Source organism: Phascolarctos cinereus, unplaced genomic scaffold (genome assembly GCF_003287225.1).
Source record: "Phascolarctos cinereus isolate Bilbo 61053 unplaced genomic scaffold, phaCin_HiC Scaffold_4;HRSCAF=312, whole genome shotgun sequence".
Taxonomy (NCBI): domain Eukaryota; kingdom Metazoa; phylum Chordata; class Mammalia; order Diprotodontia; family Phascolarctidae; genus Phascolarctos; species Phascolarctos cinereus.
In genome coordinates, this window is record NW_027555847.1 from 721,345,577 (window position 1) to 721,366,736 (window position 21,160).

Here is a 21,160-nt window from a genome sequence, read left to right on the forward strand (position 1 = left end):
ACCCTGATTTAGGCCTTCATGATTACCTATTTGGATTATTACAATACTTCCTGCCAGTTCTTCCCATCATTATCAGACCAAAAACAAGTTAGTAAGTGATGACTATGTGTCAGATACTTGAGATACAAAGAATAAAACTGGCCCTGCCCTCAAGGGGCTTACATTCTATCAGAAGAAATCACATAGACATACAGAATTATATGCAGAATACATGCGAAATAAATATAAATACGAGGTAATTTTGAGGTGGAGGCACTAGCAACTTTGGGAAGGTTAGGAAAGGCTTCATGCGTAGAGCAGAAGGAGAGCACTGCAAAAGCCCAGAGGCGGGAGGTGAGGCGTTGCATCTAAGGAGCAGTAAAAGGACAAAGGGGAGCAGTGGGCAGTGAGGATGAAGGGGCAGGCTAGGGCTGGGTGGCAAAGAGCCTTAGACGCTACAGAATTTGTACCTGACCCTCAAGGTGCTAGGGAGTCACTGAAGTTTATTGAGAAGGACCTTGGATCAGAACCGCACTTTAGGGAAGCCAATTTGGCAAGTGTGTGGAGCATGGGCGGGGTGGGAGTGGCAGGAGACCAGGTAGAGGGTGACGGGGTCCTGAACTAGGGTGGGGGGCTGTGTGAACAGAGAGAGGCGGCACAGACACGGCAGCTGGATGGCTAGATGGGTGACATGCTGGGGAGGAGGGAGGGGTCATCAAGGTCTGGAGAGAAGAAACAACATCCTCCCGCCACCACGAATTCACACTTTACACCACTGTGAGAAAAGATCGGATCCTGCTCCAGAAGGGCCAGGGTCTCCCTCCTGCTACATGCCATTCAAAGCCCCCCACAAGCTGGCCCAACCCTACCTTCACAACTTGGGTCCTCCACGCTCCATGTCTCTCACTACAGTCAGTCTTTGCTGCTATTGCTGCAATTCAATTCTACATTTATTAGGCACCTAATAGCATTCCGCTGAACATACAAGGTTTAGATAAGATGCGGTTCCTGCAAGGGGAGGGGGAGGGGGTGGATAAGACATAAACACTGATGATGATAATACTCGTTAATACGTGATAAGGGCATTAGAGACACACAGAACTAAGAGCTATGGGGAGCCCTTGAAGGAAGGTCATTTCCAACTGCGGGGATCAAAGTAGGCTCCCTGGAGAACGGAGCGATGGAGTGGCCTGTAAAGGACCCATAGGAATTCTGTGATTGGAATCCAGAGGGATGGCATTCTAGGCATAACAAACAGCCTAAGAAAAGGTTCTGTGCCAGTGTGCTGGAACAGACACCATTCATTCATTCAAGGACCTAGGGCAGTACCTGGCATCCAGGAGGCATATAATAAATGCTGGTTGACTGGCTGGTTCTCTGAACATTTCTTCAGAATTCTAAGGGGCAGAGGGGAAGGAGAGCAGTCCAGGTGCAGGGAACATCCCTGGCACACATACTGTGTGTATTCAGAGCATTGCACTGAGCTGGGGGACTAGCAAAGTTAATCAATCTAGACAAGAGGAAGTCTTTGCTCCCATGGAGCTCCAGATCTGGAGATGAACCAGGAGGGCCCCAGGAGCTGAAGGAGATTGGGGAGAGTCTAAAAGAGCCAAGGCAGACCTGGGCTCCTGAGGCAGTTTACTGGCCTGGCCTCAGCTGCCCCTAAAATGCTCTCAGAAGGGGGAAGGCCAGTCCCGAGGGAATCCAGCCTGCAGGCCTGCCAGGGAGACTGAGTGCAGAGAGCTGGCTGAGGAGCAGACTGTTCTCCTGCTGACTCACGTTCCTGCCAAGAGCATTGGCTCCCTGTAGTTCACAGCACTGGGGAGGGGGGGAGGGTTGAAAGGAAGTTGAATGTGGTCACACCCTGCCTCTGCACCTTAGCTCTTGTGTTGGCCTTGGAAAAGTCACTTCCCTTCCCTGGGCTTCAGTCTCTTCCTCTGTAAAATGGGTGGGGTAGAACTAGATGGTTTCAGAGTGCTATGATCCTTTAATCTGTCCTCTTGAGGAGCTACGCATCTAGAGCCCAGCTTCTCCACACTGGGAGTGACTGTCACCAAGGTAGGGACTTCTACAGGCCTCAGGTTCTCAGACTTGTATGAAGTCAGGAAATTCTGTCCCTGAGAAGGCTTATCAAGGTGACAGGCAGAGAGCCAAAGCCAACCAGCTGCCCAAAATCACCTGGGGGAAGCCAGAAGAATGGCGATGAGCTATCTTTGTGTCATGGGCAAAATGGGTGTGGTGGGAGTCAGGCAGCCCCAGGAGCTTGCTCCTTTCCAAAGTACCCATCCTGTCCACAGGAACTATTTTATGGGCAGTCTTCCCTCCCCATACAAATACTCTGGCAGGTGGGGGCACAGAATACCATAGGTACAGAAATCCTGAAATGTCACAGGTGGGAGGAAGGGAAGGAAGAAGGAAGGAAGGAAGGAAGGAAGGAAGGAAGGAAGGAAGGAAGGAAGGAAGGAAGGAAGGAAGGAAGGAAGGAAGGAAGGAAGGAAGGAAGGAAGGAAGGAAAGAGGGGAGGAGAGGGGAAGGAAGAAAGGAAGGAAGGGAGGGAGGGAGGGAGGAAAGGAGGGAGGGAGGAAGGAAGGGAGGGAGGGAGGGAGGAGGAAAGGAGGGAGGGAGGGGAAAAGGGAAGAAGACAGGCTGGAAGAAAGGAAGGAAGGGAGGACATTCCAGATATGAGGAGAGGGTGGAGGCCTGTGCAAAGGGAGGGAGGCAGAAGGGGAACTAATTGAATGCTGGGTATGGGGAACAGGTAGCAGAGTGGTTTGACTGGAATGGAGAATGAAGGGAGGAAGGGAGTCTGAAATAAAGCTGAAATCATAGAGGAGCAGATTGTGGGATGCTTTACACACCAGGCTGTGGAGCTGGTAATTTATTTTAGAGGCAACAGCAGATTTTTGAGTAGTGGAGTGGTCAGATCTGGGTTTTAAGAATATCAATTGAGCAGCTGAATGGAGGACGATTTGGAGAGGAAAGTGGCTAGGAAGCAGACCAATTGGGAGCCTATTGCAGCAGCCTGAGTAAGAGGTGATGAAGATTTCAACTACCATCGTGAGTGGAGGAGAAAGGAGGAGGAAGAAGGGGGGAAAGATGGCCCATGACTGACTGTGGGAATTAAGGGAAAGAGAAGAATCCGGGATGAAGCCAATGCTGCCCTTCTGGGTTACTTAAAGGCTAGTGGGACCCTCAGTATATAGAAGGAAGTGTGGAAGCAGGATGGGTTTGGGGGGAAATATAATGAGTTCTGCTTTGGCCATGTATAAGACGTTTAGCATACACACAAGCAGAAATACATACAGTAGGTGGATGGCAATGGGGGGCTGGAGATTGGGAAAGAGATGAGGGTAGAATATATAGATTTAACAATTCTTTACACAGAAATCTCCACTGAAGTGAACTACCAAAGGAGAAAATACAGCGAAGCAAAGAGGGTCCAGAACAGAGCTTCATGGAGGTGCCCATGAAAGAAAAGGTCAGACAGGTATGATGTGGGAAAGGAAAAAGACATGCCATCTAAGCCAAGAGAGGCAAGAGAATCCAGGAGGAGGGCTAGCGGACAGAAAATTCGAGGAGGAGGACTGGGAAAAGGTATCTGGATTTTAGAAGTTGTCGGTAACCTTGGAGAGAGCAGTTTCAGTGGAATGAGGGAGCCTCACGCTAACTCAACGCTAATCATCCTGAAAGCCTGGCTTGGTCTGGCAGAGTCCTAATTGGAAACGGCAGTTGGTCCTGGGGAAAGGGCACTGGACTGAAGTGGGAGGGTTGGCTTCTCGTCCTTGCTGGGCTGTGTGACCTTGTACAAGTCTCTTCCACAATCTGGGCTTCAGTTTTCTTCTGTGCAGATGAAGGGGTTGGACTAGTGGGTCTCTAAGTCTATACCAGCTCTGATATTCAGAATCTCTAACACAGGTTGATTAGACACTAAAAGAAAGTGGGGTGGAGTGGGGCGGGCAGAGGGGAGGGAGGAAAGACAGTAAAATCCTGCCATGGCCTGCCGGGAAAGCGCTGCGTCTTCCCTGGTATTGGAGGGGACGTGAGTTCGCATGTCTCCGAAACCTCCTCCCCGCCGCCACCACCACCACCACCACCACCCCCGCCTCCTAGCCTGCTTGCCTTGCCTCTGAACGCCTCCCCTCCATCCCACCCTTCAGCACCCGTTCCCCACGCAGCCCACGGAAAACGAGAGCTACAATCTAGCGCCTGGGGCTGCAGAAAGCTAAAAGGGGAGGGGGACAGCAAAAAGAGGGGTTGAGGGATTTAGCCCCACCCCGTCTCGCACTCCCAGGCTCCCATTGGGCTGCTCAAGCAGCAATCCGCTCCTGGTGGCCGGCCCCGCCCAATCTGGGATTGGGGGAGGTGGGGAGCCGCTGCCTGGGCTCGGGAGGGGGGAGCAGGCGGCTCCCAGCGCAGGGCGCAGCGCTCGGGCTCCTGGGGGTACAGGGCTTGCAGTCGCCCTCACCCCTTCGGCTTCCTCCACTTCCCCTTCCCCCACGCACGCACACACGAGCCACCCCCTCTCCGCTCCCCTTACACCATCACCTCCGCCCCGCCCCGCCTTGCCTCCTCGCAGCCGGGCTCCAGCAGTCACCTGGTGACCCAGCCCCTGCACCCCTCCGCTCCACTGCGCTCAGGCTGGGGCCCCGAGAGCGTCCAGCCAGGCTGGCTATAGACGATTAGTGTTATTTATAGCGAGAGGTGGCTAGGGGGAGGGGTGAAGGTGGGGGAGGAGGAGTCGGGGAGAGAGGCAGGCAAGCGAGCTCTCTGCCCGCCCCGCCCGCCTGCCCCAGCTCTTCCCGGGCCGGGCTGGGCCGGGCTGGGCTGGGCCCTGGGCTCTCCCGATTCCGGCTGTCTATCAGTCTATCTCCGGCGCTGACGAGAGGCATCGAGGACTACAAGAGCGCCAGGCAGGAAGGCCACAAGGAAAGCAGGCACGTGGGCCCCCAGCCCGGGGGTGATGGAGAGGATCCGTGACCTCACCCGCGCCCAAGAGGTGAGTGCGAGCCAGAGCCGGAGCCCCGCAGCGCCCGGACTGCGCTGGGCTCAGCTGCGCAGCTTTGGATTGGGTTGGGTTGGGCTGGACTGCGCTGCGCCGGGAACTGTCCGGGGGTGGTGGTGCTAGAGACTGGTTCACCGCCACCGCCCGCTATACCCGGGAGGAACAAAGATGGGGAGGGGGAGGGGGCAGCTGGGAGAAGATAGGGTCACCTCCCCAGGCTGGCGCCCCCCATGCCTGGCACTCAACCCCAGCCTCCGGGGCTAATCCCGTTTGGCTAATCCAGACCAGCGGGGCTGCTGTGCTCAGACTCCCCTGGCCCCACTAGTGGCAGCTATGGGGAAAATAGCAGGGAGGGCAGGTCCAGACCCAAACTCTTGGCACCCTCTCGTCAAATTGTTCCCTTCACGCCCCAGCTGACCAATGGCCGAGCATAAAGAATCGACCTGTGCCCCCCTTTCTGGGCACCTCCCTTCTTTAAACTCTCCTCTGCCCACAGCTTAGCTCCCCTAAGGGGTAACCCTTAGGTGCCCACTCCTTTTGACTGCACTCCTCAAGTCCCTGCTTGAGGCAAACACCCAGGAAACCCTCCAACCCCTGCAACCACAGGGCATGACAGCAGGAAGGGTCATGATCAATGGAGCCCTGAGATACTCAATTCAGGTTGCAGGCCAGGCCTTCTTAGCTCCAGAAAAATGGTCAGGCCTCAAGCATAAGGGGTGGACATGGTAGTTTTTCTTGTCAGTTTGGGATTATCCCTGGGCAGCAGGCTGCTTCCATTACTGGAAGAGATATGTGGCCACATGTGACTGCAGGCTTTCAGATCTGTTTTTTAAAGGTGTTTGTTTGGGAGAGGGGTGGCAGGGGGAGGAGAGAAGGCTTAGGAGGATGTTCTCAGTTCAACATGTACAACATGGAATCTCTGATTTTACCTTTATGGGTAACATCATTAGGGTGTAGCCCAAATGGGGGCCTGGTGGAGAGGGCTAAGAGGGCAGGAAGCTGCCTGGGAAACCAGCCAAGGTCCAGAGCTATGTTGTTTCCAGGAGAGATGAGAGAATGGGGGCATTTGGAGGAAACCTCAGCCTGCCATTGGCCCCGCTCTCTCTGGATTTCATTTCAGTGGGTGTGGTGGCACTTCATGAACAGATGATGCCTTTGGGATCTCAGGGGGAGCTGTTTGGAGACAGTGACTATATCCTGTGCTCAGGGAGTCATCTCTCCATCTTTGGAGGACTGATCCCTCTGGACTAGTTGTGATCTTTACCTGAATGACACTGTTGTATGCCTGGGTCCAGGGTTGCATCAGGAAGTAAGCACTGGGATAATACAAGCCAAAAGGTACCCTAGATTCCAGAGGGACTGGGTAAATACCTGGAGCATAAAAGCAGTTAATGAGGAGAATTAGGAATATTTGAAGCCAGACCTTCTCTGAAGAACCAGAATCAGGGGGCTAGAATAGCTGTAGGGCTGACCCTGGGAGGACAGAGGGCAGGAGGAGGGGGCAGCTGTCACCTGACATATGGCCAGTCTTTCATCCTATTCTTCCTGGTCTGAGGTATTTTTCCTCTGCAATGGCACTGGCAGGGGTTAGTATACAGATGGGAAAGGAAAGTAAGAAGCTTTCAGGCAGTGATAGAAAGCTCCTGCAAGTGAAACAACTTCTGCCTTTGTGGGTGGGAGGGCCCAAGGACCAGCCTGGGCACAGCAGGACTGCTTTTAAACAGCTGGAGAGAAACAACAGCTATCAGGAAAGAGAAAGCTTTCTTCAGCCAGCCCAAGTTAAGGTGGAGCACAGGGAGGAAATTCAGCCTCTGATAAGGATGATTGGGTGGCCTCAGTTTCCTCAACTAGAAAATAATACCGTTGGACTAAATGATGTCTTTGGTCCCCTTGCAGCAATGACATTCTAGGGCTGGAGAGCCAGCCCTGCTCTAACAGTCTCTATTTTAAGGCCCCTCCCAGTGCTGACATCCTGTTTCCAAGGTCCCACCCACCTGTGAGAAACTCAAAAGCCCCTCCCAGCTCTGTTATTCTGTATTCTAAGGCCTGCTTTGACATTCCATGTTCTAACATCCTTCCTAGCTCTGACATTCCATGTTCTAACATCTTTCCTAGCTCTGACATCCCATGTTCTAACATCCTTCCTAGCTCTGACATCCCATGTTCTAACATCCTTCGTAGCTCTGACATCCCATGTTCTAACATCCTTCCTAGCTCTGACATCCCATGTTCTAACATCCTTCCTAGCTCTGACATCCCATGTTCTAACATCCTTCCTAGCTCTGACATCCCATGTTCTAACATCCTTCCTAGCTCTGACATTCCATGTTCTAACATCCTTCCTAGCTTTGACATTCCATGATCTCTTCCAGATCTTACGATGATATCACAGGATCTTTATGAGTTACATTCTAGTCTCTCTTGTGGGACAATAGTAAACACTTGTATTATTATTCAACTCTTCTTTCATGTCTATTCCTTCCTTCCTTCCCCAATCAATACCTACAGTTGAGCCTAGGTATACAAAAAGATAAAAATCAGTCCCTACCCTCTGGGAGCTCCTAATCTAATTGCGTAGGCCTGACTGGTACAAAGATAAGCCACCAAGGCATAGGGGAAGTGAGGGATCTGTGCCTGTAGAAAGGTGCAATAAAGGGCTAATAAAGCGCTGGAGAGGGAGGAAGAGAACCTTGCTTGATAAAGGAGATCAGGGGAGGCTTTCCTGGATTAAGTGGCTAGGCAGGTAGGAATGTAATGGGCCATGACTGCAGGTAGAGAGCTGGGAGACATTCCAGGCAGAGTGGATAGTATGAACAAGGAGGAAAAGATGGGAAGCTTAGCATGGGTAGAGAGCAGCAGTAAGAAATAAAATGGAGGGCAGGCTGAGATGGAATTGTGGAGGGCCTTGAAGGCCAGACTTTATAGTCTAGTCTCTAGGCACTAAGCCATCAAAGGCTTTTGAGAAGGGGAATGCCATAATTAGAGTTGTGCTTCAGGATGGTGAATCCAACAGTGGTGTGTAGGACTGACTGTAGAGGGGGAGAGAGAATAGAGGAGTCCATTATAGTAATCCTAATGAGAACTAATGAGGACCTAGACTAAGGTGGGGGCCATGGGGATATAGAAGGAGGGAAAGATACCAGAGACATTCACTGCAAAGGGAAAGTGATTTGGATGTTGGAGGCAAGGGAAGAGAAGGAGTCAAACAAGCCCAGGAAGCTGTGCCTGGAGGTCTGGGAGGGCGGTGACACTATGAGCAAGCAGGACAAAGCTCAGAGCAGGAATCGAACTGGTTCGGTTTCAGATGGAGGAGTTTGATGGTGAGCGGGACATTTAGGACGTTCAGGAGTAATTTTGTTTGGACTTTTGGAAATGTGGGTCTGGAGCTCAGGGGAGCAGCTAGGGCAGGGGTGGTGGGGGAGGTCATCTGCATGGAGAGCCTTGAGTGGAGGAGATCCCTGGTACAGATCAAGCCAAAAGGACTCAGGGCTGAGGAAATGGCCACAGTCAGGGAACCAGAGGGGCCAAGAGGCAGCAGAGCACAAGGCAAAGAGCTCCAGACTAGAAGTTTAGAGACTAGGTCCTAGTCTTTGGCCACTAGGGGGCGCCATAGTGCACAGAGTGCCAGGCATGTAATCAGGAAGACTCATCTTTCTGAGTTCAAATCTTGCCTCAGACGCTTCCTAGCTGAGTGACCCTGGGTGAGTCCTTTAAGCCTGTTTGCCTCTGTTCCTCATCTGCAAAATGGGCTGGAGAAGGAAATGGCAAACCACTCCAGTATCTCTGCCAAGAAAACCCCAAACGGGGTCACAAACAGTCGGACATGGCTGAAATGACTGAACAGAACAAAAACAATTTCCTAGTCCTGCCTACATCAGTGTTTCTCTATATAATCTTTTTTTCTTTGAAATTTTTTAATAATTTATTTTGATTTATCAACAATCACTTCCGGCAGATAGGTGGCACAGTAGATAGAGCACTGGCCCTGGAATCAGGAGGACCTGAGTTCAAACCCGACCTCAGACACATGATATTCACTAGCTGTGTGACCCTGGGCAAATCATTTAACCCCATTGCCTCACAAAAAAAAAAAATCACTTCCACAAGCTTTTGAATTTTAAATTTTTCTCCCCCTCCCTCCCCAAGATGGCTCACAATTTGATATAGGCTATACATGTACATTCCTATTAAACATATTTTCACATTAGTGATGTTGTAAGGAAGAATTAGAACCACCAGAGGAGGAAACAAAACAAAACAGAAGGAAAAAACAGCAAATAGTATACTTCGATCTGCATTCAGACTCCATAGTTCTTCCTTTGGATGTGGATAGCATTCTCCATCATGAGACCTTTGGAGATGTCTTAGATCCTTGTATTGCTGAGAAGGGTTAAGTCTATCAATATTAGTCATTGCACAATGAGGCTGTTACTGTGTATAACATTCTCCTGGTTCTGCTCGTTTCACTCAGCATCAGTCCATACAAGTCTTTCCAGGATTTTCTGAAGTCAGCCTGCTCATCATTTCTTATAGCACAATAGTATTCCATTACTTTCATATACCACAATTTGTTCAGCCATTTCCCAACTGATGAGCATCCCCTCTATTTCCAATTCTTGGTCACCACAAAAAGAGCTGCTATAAATATTTTTGTACATATGGGTTCTCTGTATAATCTTTACCAAATTGTTTCACAGAACTTGAGAGACGGAGGGGACCTCATCTAGTCCAATCTGAATTTCAAAGACTCCCCATTCTGAATGTAGATGGAAGCATATTATTTGCTCTCCGTTTCTTTTGTTTTGTTTTATTTCTTCTTTCTCATGGTTCCTCTCAGTTCTAATTCTTCTATACGTCATGACTAATGTGAAAATATCCTTAACATGAATGTGTAAGTAGAAAAAAAAGAATCCCCACTTTATCATAGCTGACAAAGGGGCAGGGGGAAGACCCAGGTGGTCTCTAAGGTGTCTTCCAGTTCTGAGATTCTCTGGCTCTGCAATACCAGCAAGGGGGCCACAGAAATAATGACCAGACAGGTAGACTCTGAACCAGCAGTGTGCACTGCTGTTGTGGAATGATAGGAGAGGGAAAGTTCTCCAGGAGTGTGTGTGTGTGTGTGTGTGTGTGTGTGTGTAGGGGTGGACTCTGGCAGGGGCTACAGAAAGGGTGAGGGGAGTTTGGACATTGTTGGTAACCTCCAAAATGGCAGCATGCCTTGGCTTCCATACTAGGTTATAAGTTTCTGGAGGGCAATGGCTAGGCGCTACCATTCTTGGTAGATCTCCCCCCGATGGTGGTGGTGTCTTGATGGATTTCAGCAAAATTGTCAACTCTGGGACTAAGGCCCATAGCCTGTAGCTGCAGGTGTGGCCCTTATCCCAGAGTAGAGTGGCAGCCTTTTGGTTCCCAGGTGACTCTGGGTAGCACTGTGGACATCTGGCTCTTGGCAAGTGGGGCAGTAGATGCTTTTTCAGTATGGTTGTGGATGGGGGATGGGGAGGAAAAAGGCTGGGAGGCTGGAGGTAGGACTGGACCTGGACTCCAGGGCTCCATTCAAAGGCTAAATGACCATTTGTCTGCATTTTTGCAGTGCATTCTGGGTCAGATGCAGGTTAGATTAGATGACCTCTGGGGCCTTGTCCAATTCTGAAATCACACATGTGCGTGAGCTTTATGTGTGTTGTGTATGTTGTATGTGTTGTGTATGCATGTATTGCCTCAGTGTGTACGTATCCTCGAGGCTATGACCCTCAGGCAGAGAACCACTCCCTCCCCTCGTGGCTGGCTGCTTGACAGCTGACTGGCCTGTCTTTTCTGGGTCTTTTGTGTTTCTGTCTACCCCAATGTTTCTGATCATTTTTGAGGTATTGGAGGGGGTGTGATGATGCCTGTGGGCATTGTTAGCCCACAGCTGGATCTGAGAAGGGGCTGGGGATCAAAATTGTTTGCTCATCAGTATCCTCTCCCCACCCCTTCTCCTTACTTTTGGGCACCTTGGGAGGAAACACACCAGTCTCTGGGAGTCAGCAGTCTGTGAGAAGCTCTCCAGTGTCTCCTGGTGGTTGGAAGAGCTGACAAATGTGTTTGTGCCCTGGGCTCTTAGGGACCACCCTTTTCCATTCCTCCCACCTCACCCTCAGACCACTAGGCACAGCTCACAAGGCCCAGGCTAGCCATGGACCAGCTGTGTGACCTTCAACAACTTGTTCAAATGCCTTAAGCCTTAATTTCTTCATCATTAATTTAGTTCATCAAAGGGATAATGGCTTAGCACATAGCAGGTGCTTAAAAAGGAAAAAAAAACCTTTTCCCCTTTCTCCTTCCTTTCCTGCCTGTAAAATGGTATCAATAATACTTATGGTGCACCTCCACAAGGTCATTATAAAGATTAAAGGAAGTGCTTGGGGAACCCCAAATACATGACACTGGTTGGAGTCCCGAAGGCAGGTGCCAGGTTAGCAGTGACTCTGGTTCAGACCCTGCTCTCCTCTGCTGGCAAGCAGAGGATAGGAGGAAGGATGTTGGACATACGGTCAGCAGATCCAGGGTTAAATCCCAATTCTGCTGTTTACTGACCACATGCACTTGGACCAGTCACTCAACAGGGACTCTTGGCTCCAGCTTCCTCATTTATAAAGTGAGGGGGTTGGACAAGATGCCTTTGAGGTCACTTTCACAGCTCTAGAACCTATGATCTGATGGGAAATTCAAACTGAACATTGTTGGCAGCCCACGTGCATACACACACACACATACACACATGCTCACTTGCACATACATGTGCAGGCTCAACCTCAGCTATGTGGAAGATGCCCAGCAGGCAGGCAGGCCTTGGAGAGAAATATGTCTGAGTATGAGGCCAGAACGAAGCAGGCACTCCAAAGGCCACCCAAGGCTTGGCTGGAGACACAGGGAATGTCCAAGTTGGAGAAGAGTGACTGCTGGGGAGAGGAGGGAGTGAGGCTATTTCATTGTCTGATGCACCCACTGTCTCCTGGAAGAGAAATCACACCTATGCTGCCTGGGCCCAGAGAACTGGGTGACAGAGGGGGGAGTGAGGAAGAAGATTCTAACAATCAGTGCTGTCCAAGGGCTCCTCCCTGCTGGACATGTTGGAGGCAAGGCTGGGGGAGCACCTGCTCAGAGAGGCTTGGGAAGGGATCCCCATGTCAGGCAAGGCCCAGAGCAGAATGCCATCCCCTGGTTCTTTCCAGCTCTGAGGTGCAGGCTACTTTGAATTCTGGGACCTGACCTGGCCTGTCCACCTGTAACTCCACGCAATGCCTGATGCATCACAATTCCGTGGGATCTCTCTTTTTCATTCCAGTTGAGACTCATAAAAAACAAGGCAGGAGAAACGCCTTCCTTCAGCTGAGGCCTGTCCGTGTTTCTGCCCATCCAAGCCTTTGATAACACTCCCATGTCTCTACAGAGAGCTATCATGTCCTAAGGCACAGCGATGGGGAGGAAAGCTGCCTGCCTGTGGCAGAAACGGCCAGGTTATTCTCTGGCCAAAGAAGCAGCAGCTTTTCTTTATCTTTGCTTTCCTCCTCGCTGCCGCCAGCCTCACCAGCCAGGATTTGCTGAGCACCTATTGGATTTCCCCAGAGAATCCTCTCTATCGCCAAAGTTCCGATCTCTAATCATTAACTCATGTCTCCCTTCTGCTGCTGACTCCGCCCTGCTTTTCCCAAAGGTACCCAAGCATTCACACGTGATTTCTTGTCTCAGAAGGAGGAAATGACCCGAGGCTGTCCCGGGGACTGCTGACAGCTCCAGAGCATGAGCCCGGGAGCCTCCCAAGGGTCGGGCCCAGCCCTGTTGCTTCCACCTAGAGAACAGTGTTTAGATCAGGTCCTCAATCACTCTCACCTGAACTGTTGTACAACTGTGATTGTATTCCCACTGCCTGCGGGCTCTGCAGCCTCTCCACAATCCGGTTCCCTTTAAATTACTGCCCATTGCCGCCAGGCTAGACAGTTAGCTGTTCCCTCACTTTCTCCTGCCCTCTCTTGCCTCCACATGTTCATCAGTCAATCAACAAGCACCTAGTAGGTGCTCACTGGGCTCTGGGGCCCTCCCTTCCATGAAGGCCTCCCTGATTCTTCTCCCCCAATTGAAGCTTCTCCATCCTCAGCTTCTCCAAGAGGACTGTCTGGTTCTCTCTCTTGCATGGCACCTATCTGTACACATGATTTGTCCTCCTTTCAGTCTAGGAAGGGGTTATGTTGGGGTTTTCCTCGCTGCATTCCCTGACCTCCCACATCACATCTGCACCCTCAAAGCCACCCCCCCCAGCTTTTCCCCTTGGATGGTGGCTTGGCCAAACCCCACCACTGGTCTTCTCCCTCCCAAATGAATTCGGCTAGCTCCAAGTCATGTCTATGACCTCCCCTGCACCCCGCCTCTCCCAGCATGCCTGAGCGGAACTTCCTCAATTCCACAGCTCAGCCACGGCCCTCCTTGGCATGGCCATCTGGCCACCAAGCTGCAGGGAGGGAGCCAACTTGGCTTCGGGATTTTCCCTTCCTCTCTCTACTGTCAACTCCCCCATGGAGGGAAGCATGGGCAGCAGTGAGAATGGCTCCCCTTTATGGTGCTCTAACGGTGCAAAGTGCTCTGCCCAGAGGGAGGGAGGGAATGCAAGCATGCTCACCTCCATTCCACAGATGGGGAAGCTGAGGCCTAGAGGCGAATGTGGCGCAATCACACACAACCCTACATCTCTCAGCACTAAATCTAGCCCTCTGGTTACTGCACTGGTCCCACCTCGGCCACCTACAGGCTGGAGGACCTGAGCCCATCATTAACTTGTCAGTGTTCTAGGTAACTCTCTGCCCTGCAGAGGCAGGGGGACCTGCCTCATCCAGGAGCAATCTTCATGGATGAAATCTCAGGTCCAGTCCATGTGTCCATACTCTCCAAGGGCTGCCAGTGGGGAGGAGAAGTGCATCTTCTTCTGGAGTCCTCAGCGCTACCCTAGACTGAACTCATCCCAAATCCAATTCGTCTTCTTCTATCCATGTTTATGAAAGCTGCACCAGCGGGCACCAAACCCCAGTCATCTTGGCACTGAGAGAAGTCAATTAGTCACTGATTCTACCCTCACAGTGTCTGTCCTGCTGATGCCCTCTCTCTACTCTCACCACCACCAATCGAGCTAGGTATGGCGATAGCACTGCTAGTTCTGGGAAACTAGCTTCTTATGAGACATCACTAGACTTCTTTTGTGGCCTAACTCTTTGATCCACTTTGCACACACTGACAGATTAATCTTAATGCCTGGCTCTGCCTATAATGCTCTCCTGCCCAAATGCCTTCTGTGGCTCCCAGCTGCCTCTAAGACAAGGTCCAAAGTCCTTAGCCTGGCTTTCGAGAGCTTCTACGATGTGGCTCCAACCTGGCTTTCCAGTCTTAAGCCTGTCACATGGACCACCAGTTCTTCCCTGCACTTAACCTGACCTCACTCCCCTTTAGTCCCTGCTCTTCAAGGCCTGCTCAGGGGCTAATGTCTTTGCATTCAGCCATTCTTAACTGCTCCTCACCCCCACGTTGGTAGGGCTCCCAACCCCAAATTACTTTGCGTCATTTTGCATTCACTTATCCTAGTGGAATGGAAGCCCCTTGAGGACAGGGGTTTAAGCCCCTCCTCCCTCCCTGTACCAATCAGGAACCCAGAACCTGGATCCATCTACAAACTGAATGTCCAGGCCCTGGATGACAAGAGCCAACCAGGCCAGGTGGCAGGAAGCAGTTCTAAGCAGGTGGGGATGGCACTGTCTCTGCATAACAAAAGCTCCTTTGAATTTTTCTTTTTCCTGAGGAGCTGCTGCCTCACGTGCTTTCAGCTCCACTCTCAAGGGGCTGCCGCCTTAATTTAGAACAAGCCATGGCAAAGAGCTGGAGAAGTCGGAGCCTCAGCTGCACTGCCAGGCAGGCGCTATGGGGAGCAGCAAGCCCAACTTTTCCTCAGTCTTTACAAAACTGATTGGAATTCTCATGGATTTAAAGGGCTTCACCCCACTCCGTGCCATCGGTGGGAGACCATGGAAAGCTCCTGGATTTGCAGTCAGGGATTCTGAATTGCAGTCCCTCCCTGATTCTTCTCTAGACAACTCTCCTCTCTTCACACCTCAGTTTCCTCATCTGTAGAATGAGGGGTTGCTCTAACAACCTCGAAGCCTCTTTCCTGCCTCACATCTGAGTCTCTAATTCCTGCACAAAGGCCGGCCAGCCTCTGCAGGAAGACTTTCAGGGAGCCGAGCTCACACACTCATAGAAGCAGCCTCTTCTCTTTGGGGAATCAGACCTAGACACTTTCTTTTTGAATGGAACCACCTTTCTAGTGATGTTTTGCATGGTGCTCCTGGTTTTTCCTGATGGTAGACTGGCTGCACATGAGGAGTCCCTGGACACATAATACAGAGCAGGCCCCTTCCCCCTTTATAAATGGCAAGATCAATGAGTCTCTGAAGACTCATTGTGTAGTGAAGAGATCACTTGGTTTGGAACAGGAGGCCCTGAGTTCAGCTCTGTCTTGGACTCTATGGCCAGGTTACCATCTCACTGGGCCTCGGTATCCCCATCTATAAAAAGACAAGCTTGGGCTAAGTCACCTCTACGTCCTCCCCCGTACCAGATCCCATGACTACTTAGACATGTTCACACTGGTGAGGTAAGAGGTGTAGTCACCTTCCCTGATACTCTGAATGGACCTGTGCATACCGTACCCAGGTAAAAGATGGCATCATTCCACCAGAGCTGGGCCAAGAAGGAAACTGAGTCACAGAGTTAGATGTAAAATGGGTATTCTCCAGATAAAGAAGGACAGGGAGCAAAATGAGTGCAGTGGGTCCAAATTTGCTTCATAAACATTCATTAAGTGCATCTGGGTCCCTACATGATGCCTCGGCACTGTTGGATAACAGAGGTCCTTAGGAGTTTATCTCACGGCAGAGATAATGAATACACAAATATGTGTCTTAAGCCACACTGAAAGGGTTAAGTACCAGGCTATTTGAGAAGAGGGACAGATTCTTATCTGGGGGCACATCAGAGAAGGCTTGAGGGCAGACAGTGTTTGAGTGAGACCTTGAAGGATGGGAAAGAATTAGGTGAAGATTGAGGGAAGAGTGTTCTAGTTAGAGGGGAGAGGATGACGGGAGGCAGGAAGCTAGGTGGTTTGTTTGGGGCATGGGAGGATGAAAGGGGGCGGTAGAGGGTAAAGCCGACCCCAGGGGGTGAGGGACAGGACCATGACACAGTGAAGTGAGCCCCACAGCCCAGGTAAGCCCGCAAGTTCACCTTTCTCTTCATCCCTCTTGGCGTGATGACCAGCACAGAATTAGAGATGAAAGAAATTCATTGACCAGTTTGCTGAGCGGCTTCCTCAGAACAAAATCAAACTTTAATTGGGGTTTTAGCAACGATCAAAATGGCCCCAGTCAACAAAGTCAATGGGGTATGAATCTTTTCAGCTTAATGGTGCTTCAGTTCTATCCACTCTGCCCTCCCTGGTCTTGTCTGATGTGTCCATCACAGATTTTATCGACAAATGTTTAGCTCTGTTTTTTTGTCTCAGAAAAGGCCCTCGAAAGGACCATAATAAGCTCTGCACGAGTCCACAGTACCATGAAACATCCAGTAAAGTCAGTGGGGTCTTAGGCGGGCTTTGAGAGATGCCTAGTGCCCAAACAGGTAGAGGAGAGTTCAGCTGCTCTCTGCTCTGATGGGACCCGATCTATTGGACAATTCCGAGTGTGCCATTTTAGGAAGAACTACAGCCAGCTGGAGCACATTCAGAGAAAGGTGACTAGGAGAAGGGATTGCAGACCACGCCATGCCATGCCAAGCCAGAGTAAAGAAATAGAGGTGTTTAGCTTTAAAAAAGCTAGGCCTGCTCGTGCCTTGTCTCCCAATTAGCCTGTATGCAGCCTGAGTCCACAGGGTTTGGCCTCTTGTCTCCCCCATTAGACTGGGAGCTCCTCAAGGGCACAGGCTGTCTCTTGCCCTTCTTTGGATCCCCAACCCTAGCTCAGGGCCTGGCACAGAGCAGGCACAAAATAAACATTTCCTGACAGACTGGCTGACTGGGCAGCACCACAGATCATGCTCCTCATCTGGAATGAGAATGGATTGCCCTCTATGGTTTCTCCCAGCCAGGCCATTCGGAGGCTGAGGCTTCTCCCAATTCTGCTGTTTTCTTTCCTAAGGACACTGCTGGCTTTGATGTCCCATGCTTGAAGACACCTTCCAGTTCTGATTTTTGATGGGCTAAAGCCCTTCTTCCCGGCTTGGATGTTCTAGGCTCCTTCCCGGGTCTGGAGTTGTTTCCCTTGGACGTCTGTGTTCTGTCCTTCCCAGCTCTGCCATGCTAAGCTCTAAGGGCCCTTCAGGCTCTCCCACTGTCCTTCTTGGACAAACAAGCCTACTGAGCATAACCAAATCAGCTGCTTGAAGCTGGATGCTGGGGTTCGGGGAACAACCCAAGGGAAGAACACGGCACAGGTCGCTCTGTGTCTAGCATGCACAGACAGCCAAAGAATCAGCTGGAATAATTCAGATTAAAGGGCTACCATGGGCCAGGGAAATGGTGGTGCAGGCTGGACCAAAGAAAGCTTCATGGCAGAGACAGGCCAATTCTGTAGCTCTACATGCTGTGCAGTTTGGAGTTATTTGGGGCATTAGAGAAGCTTTGAGCTGGCCACTCTATTCAGGGGAGTTCTCTGCTGTGCCCACAATGAGAAGGACCCTCCTTTGGCAGAAGGGCAGGAGACAGCTGGGAAATGGAGGGCACAAAGGGCCTGGGGCTCAGGGCTTCTTGACAGAAGAGACCTTGGGAGAAGAGCCCTCCTTACAATGCTGTCAGGGAGCCTGGGCCCTTCGCAGCACCCATCACCGCCCTTCATTGCCCATAACTGAGCTAATCCTCCTTCCCACTCTGACTTCCCTCTTTCTGTCTCTGCTGGCGTCATTCCACACCCCACCCTCCACCCTCCAGGCCCAAGTCCAAGGCCTTCTTCCCTCTCCTTTACCTCTTACGGCCATACTGATTCTATATCTCAAAAAAATCCCCTCCTCTCTCCTCCCATTCCCCCAATTCAAGCCCTGGTTACCTCGAACCTCTCAGTCCACCCTTCCCCTCTGCACCTGCACACCTTACCTGAATCATTGTCCTTGATTCCATCAATTCACAAGCGTGTATCAAATATGCACTATTTGCCAGGACCTATGCTAAGTTCTGGGGACAGAAAGGCAGAGGTAGGACAGTGCCTATCCTCAAGGAGGTAGTATTCTCTGGAGGAGGCAACATGGATAGATAGCTCTATGCAAGATACACCCTGAGTAGAAGGAAAGTAGCCTGAGAGGGGAAGGCTCCAGCATCAGGGTCCCCAGGAAAGGCCCCCCCAAGGTGGTAGGCACTTGGACTGAGTCCTAATGGAAACCTAGGATGCCAAGAGGCCGAGGGGAGGAGGAAGAACCTTCCGAGTCTGGGGGATGGAAAGAGTTCATTCACATGTGCATGAACAGCAAAGAGGACAGTGTGATGGAGCCATGGAGGGCCCAGAGGGAATACTGTCCAAGAAGACAGCAAAGGTAGGAAGGAACCACACTGGGAAGAGTTGGCCTCTGATCCTGGCACTTATTAAGGAGGGAAGTCACATGGTCTCCCTTACCCTTCAGGAACATCTCTTTGGCAGCCAAGTGAAGGCTAGATTAGAGCGGGGAACAACTCAAGGTGGGGACATGAGCCAGAAGGCCACTGCAATGCTCCAGTTGAGAGATGCTAAGGGCCCGAACCAAGGGTGGGGCTGTGAGGGGAAAGAGGGAATTCACGAGATCAGGCAGCTGATTGGCTATGGAGGATGAGGGGAGGGAGGTGTCAAGGTTGACACCCACTAGGGGTGTGAACCTAGGGGACTGGAGGGATGGGGAGATCCTTGGCAGAAATCAGGAAGTTCATACTGGGATTAGATTTGGAGAAGTGCTGGACATGCTGAGTTTGAATGCATCTAGTTCAAGATGTCTCAAAGGTATTTCATCATGTAGGGGTGGGGCTTCAGATACTAAGGCTGACTACATGGATTTGTATAGAGATGATAACGAACTGAGAGGTGAAGAAATCACCAAGTGACACAGCACAGAGAGAAAACAGAAAAGAGCCTAGGGCTAAAGCTTGGGCTGTCCACATAGCCGGCAGGCTTGATGTGGGTGACAGGCCCCCAAAAGAGGTTGAGGAGGAGTCAGACAAGTAAGGAAGAGGACAAGAAGTGGCATGAAAAGCCAAATAAGAGAGAAAATGTAGGAGAAGGAAGTGGTCAACAGTATCAAATGCTGCGGAAGGGAGAAAGGGAATAGGTCTTTATGAAGCCCCTATCATGTGCCAGGCCCTGCACAAATATCATCTCCTTTTATACCCACAAAAACCCTGGGAGGCAGGTATGATTAACCCCATTTTAATTGCTGAAGAAACTGAGGTAAACAGAGATCAAGGGACTTGCCCAGGGTCACCCTGCTAGTACGCATCTGAGGCTGGATTTGAACTCAGGTCCTTCTGCCTCCATGTCCAGCACGCTATCCACTGCACCACCAGCTGCCTCTGAAGGATGAGGATTGAGAAAAGGCACTTCTAGACATGGACACTTATACTCCAGTCACTTTCGGGGTACCTCTCCAATGTATTTAGCGCACAATATTGTATATTGTGGCTTGGTGAGGTTAATGGCACAGAACTGGTATTCACCAAGGAGGCCACCCACTGCATGCAGCCCAGGGCTGATGAAGAGTCCCCTCGCCAAGGCCAAGGGATCATCCAGGCTTTGATTCTCCAGACCTTCAGCGAAGTCAGCCCTTTCTTTCCACTACCAGACACAAGGCCTTCATGTCCAGCCCAAATCTGCCTTTCTTTCACTTCTGCCCAGGGCTCAAAGAGCCTGTCCAATCCCTTTTCCTCAGGATGGACTGTACTGCCTCCCCCCATGAGAAGGAATGGGTCACATGCTATTTGGGTTCTAGTCCCAGCCGGCTCTTCCCACCTGTGTCACTGTGGGCAGATCACACCATCTCTCTGGGCTAAGTTCCTTCTCAGTAAATGAGGGGGGTTGGACTTCATATCCTAAGCTCCCTCATCCTCTGAATCTTCCATCCTCTACCTGCCCCGCCCCTTGCACCTGGAATTAGCTGTGCACAGTGGGTGCTTAATATGCGTTGCTTTGTACCAAAGAAAGGAGAGCTGGAAGGGGCCTCTGCTTTTATCCAGGCCTCAATCATTCCCACTCTTTGCAGTTGCTACTAGCTGCTGGAGGGCTCCAGGCCAGGTTCTAATGGAATTCACTATCACCTGAATGAAGGAAAGCTGCTGGGTCCCATCCTTCCTATCCTGCCCCACCCTGCTCCTGCTCTCTCCCCTGGCCCTTGGAGCCCTGGACCCCGACCCTGCTTTCCTTTCATTCTTATAGGTCTCTCAGTCAATGACACCTTCAAGAACCTACACTATGCTTAGCCTCCCTTCTAGTGTGTAGCGGGTGCCCTCTCACAAAGCGTGTGCAGGAATCGCCCTGTGCCCTCAGTCTGCTGGTGGGCCACATGTTCTCTGGCCCCCTTCCAGAGGACACGTGTGACTAGCAGCTCCTGATTGGTCCCTTGGTAGCTGTGACTGTGTGGTCATGGAGCCAGAAGAGCTCCTAACTCAATAAGCCTTAAGAGGAAACAGGAGAGGGCATAGTCTCTGCTTCTGTCTGCTTTTATTTTTCTTTAGTATGGTTCTTCTGATTCTGCCAGCTCTGTCTTGGGAGAGCTCTCCCTTCCAAAGCCTACTGAACCAGCCCAATGGCCAGTCCTCCCTGACATCACCCCATAGTCACAGGGACTGCCAAGGGACAGCTGCATCCCCTACAGGGGACACCAAGGGATGGCTGCATTACTGCCATGCCCGAGTCCCCCAGGGCTAAGCCAGGGCACAGAGAACACATGCCCAGCTCCCCCTTCTCACCCCTGCCATGTATGTCTTATGACAGCCATTTGCTGACCTGGCTTCTGAGCTCACTGCTGCTCATCACAGCTCCCTACTCACCCAGCTCATTGCTTTGTTGTCCCTCCCAGAAAAGGGTCAGAAAGGCAGCCTGGAGACCAGCAGCTGCCCCAAGGACTCAGGGAGCCAGGGCCATCGAGCTCACT

The 21,160-nt window shown here is 51.2% G+C and overlaps 2 protein-coding genes across 4 annotated transcripts in view; one reads left to right on the forward strand and one right to left on the reverse strand.

The window, feature by feature from the left end:
• Positions 1-21,160, reverse strand: part of RSPH14 (radial spoke head 14 homolog) — a 187,387-nt gene that overhangs the window by 35,228 nt on the left and 130,999 nt on the right. The gene's annotated exons all lie outside the window — the stretch shown is intronic.
• The window catches only part of GNAZ (G protein subunit alpha z), a 108,411-nt gene continuing 91,621 nt past the window's right edge, over positions 4,371-21,160 (forward strand). Inside the window, exon 1 of the mRNA XM_020996610.2 lies at positions 4,371-4,975. The gene's annotated coding sequence lies outside the window, so the exon portion shown is untranslated. The remainder of the gene's footprint in view (positions 4,976-21,160) is intronic.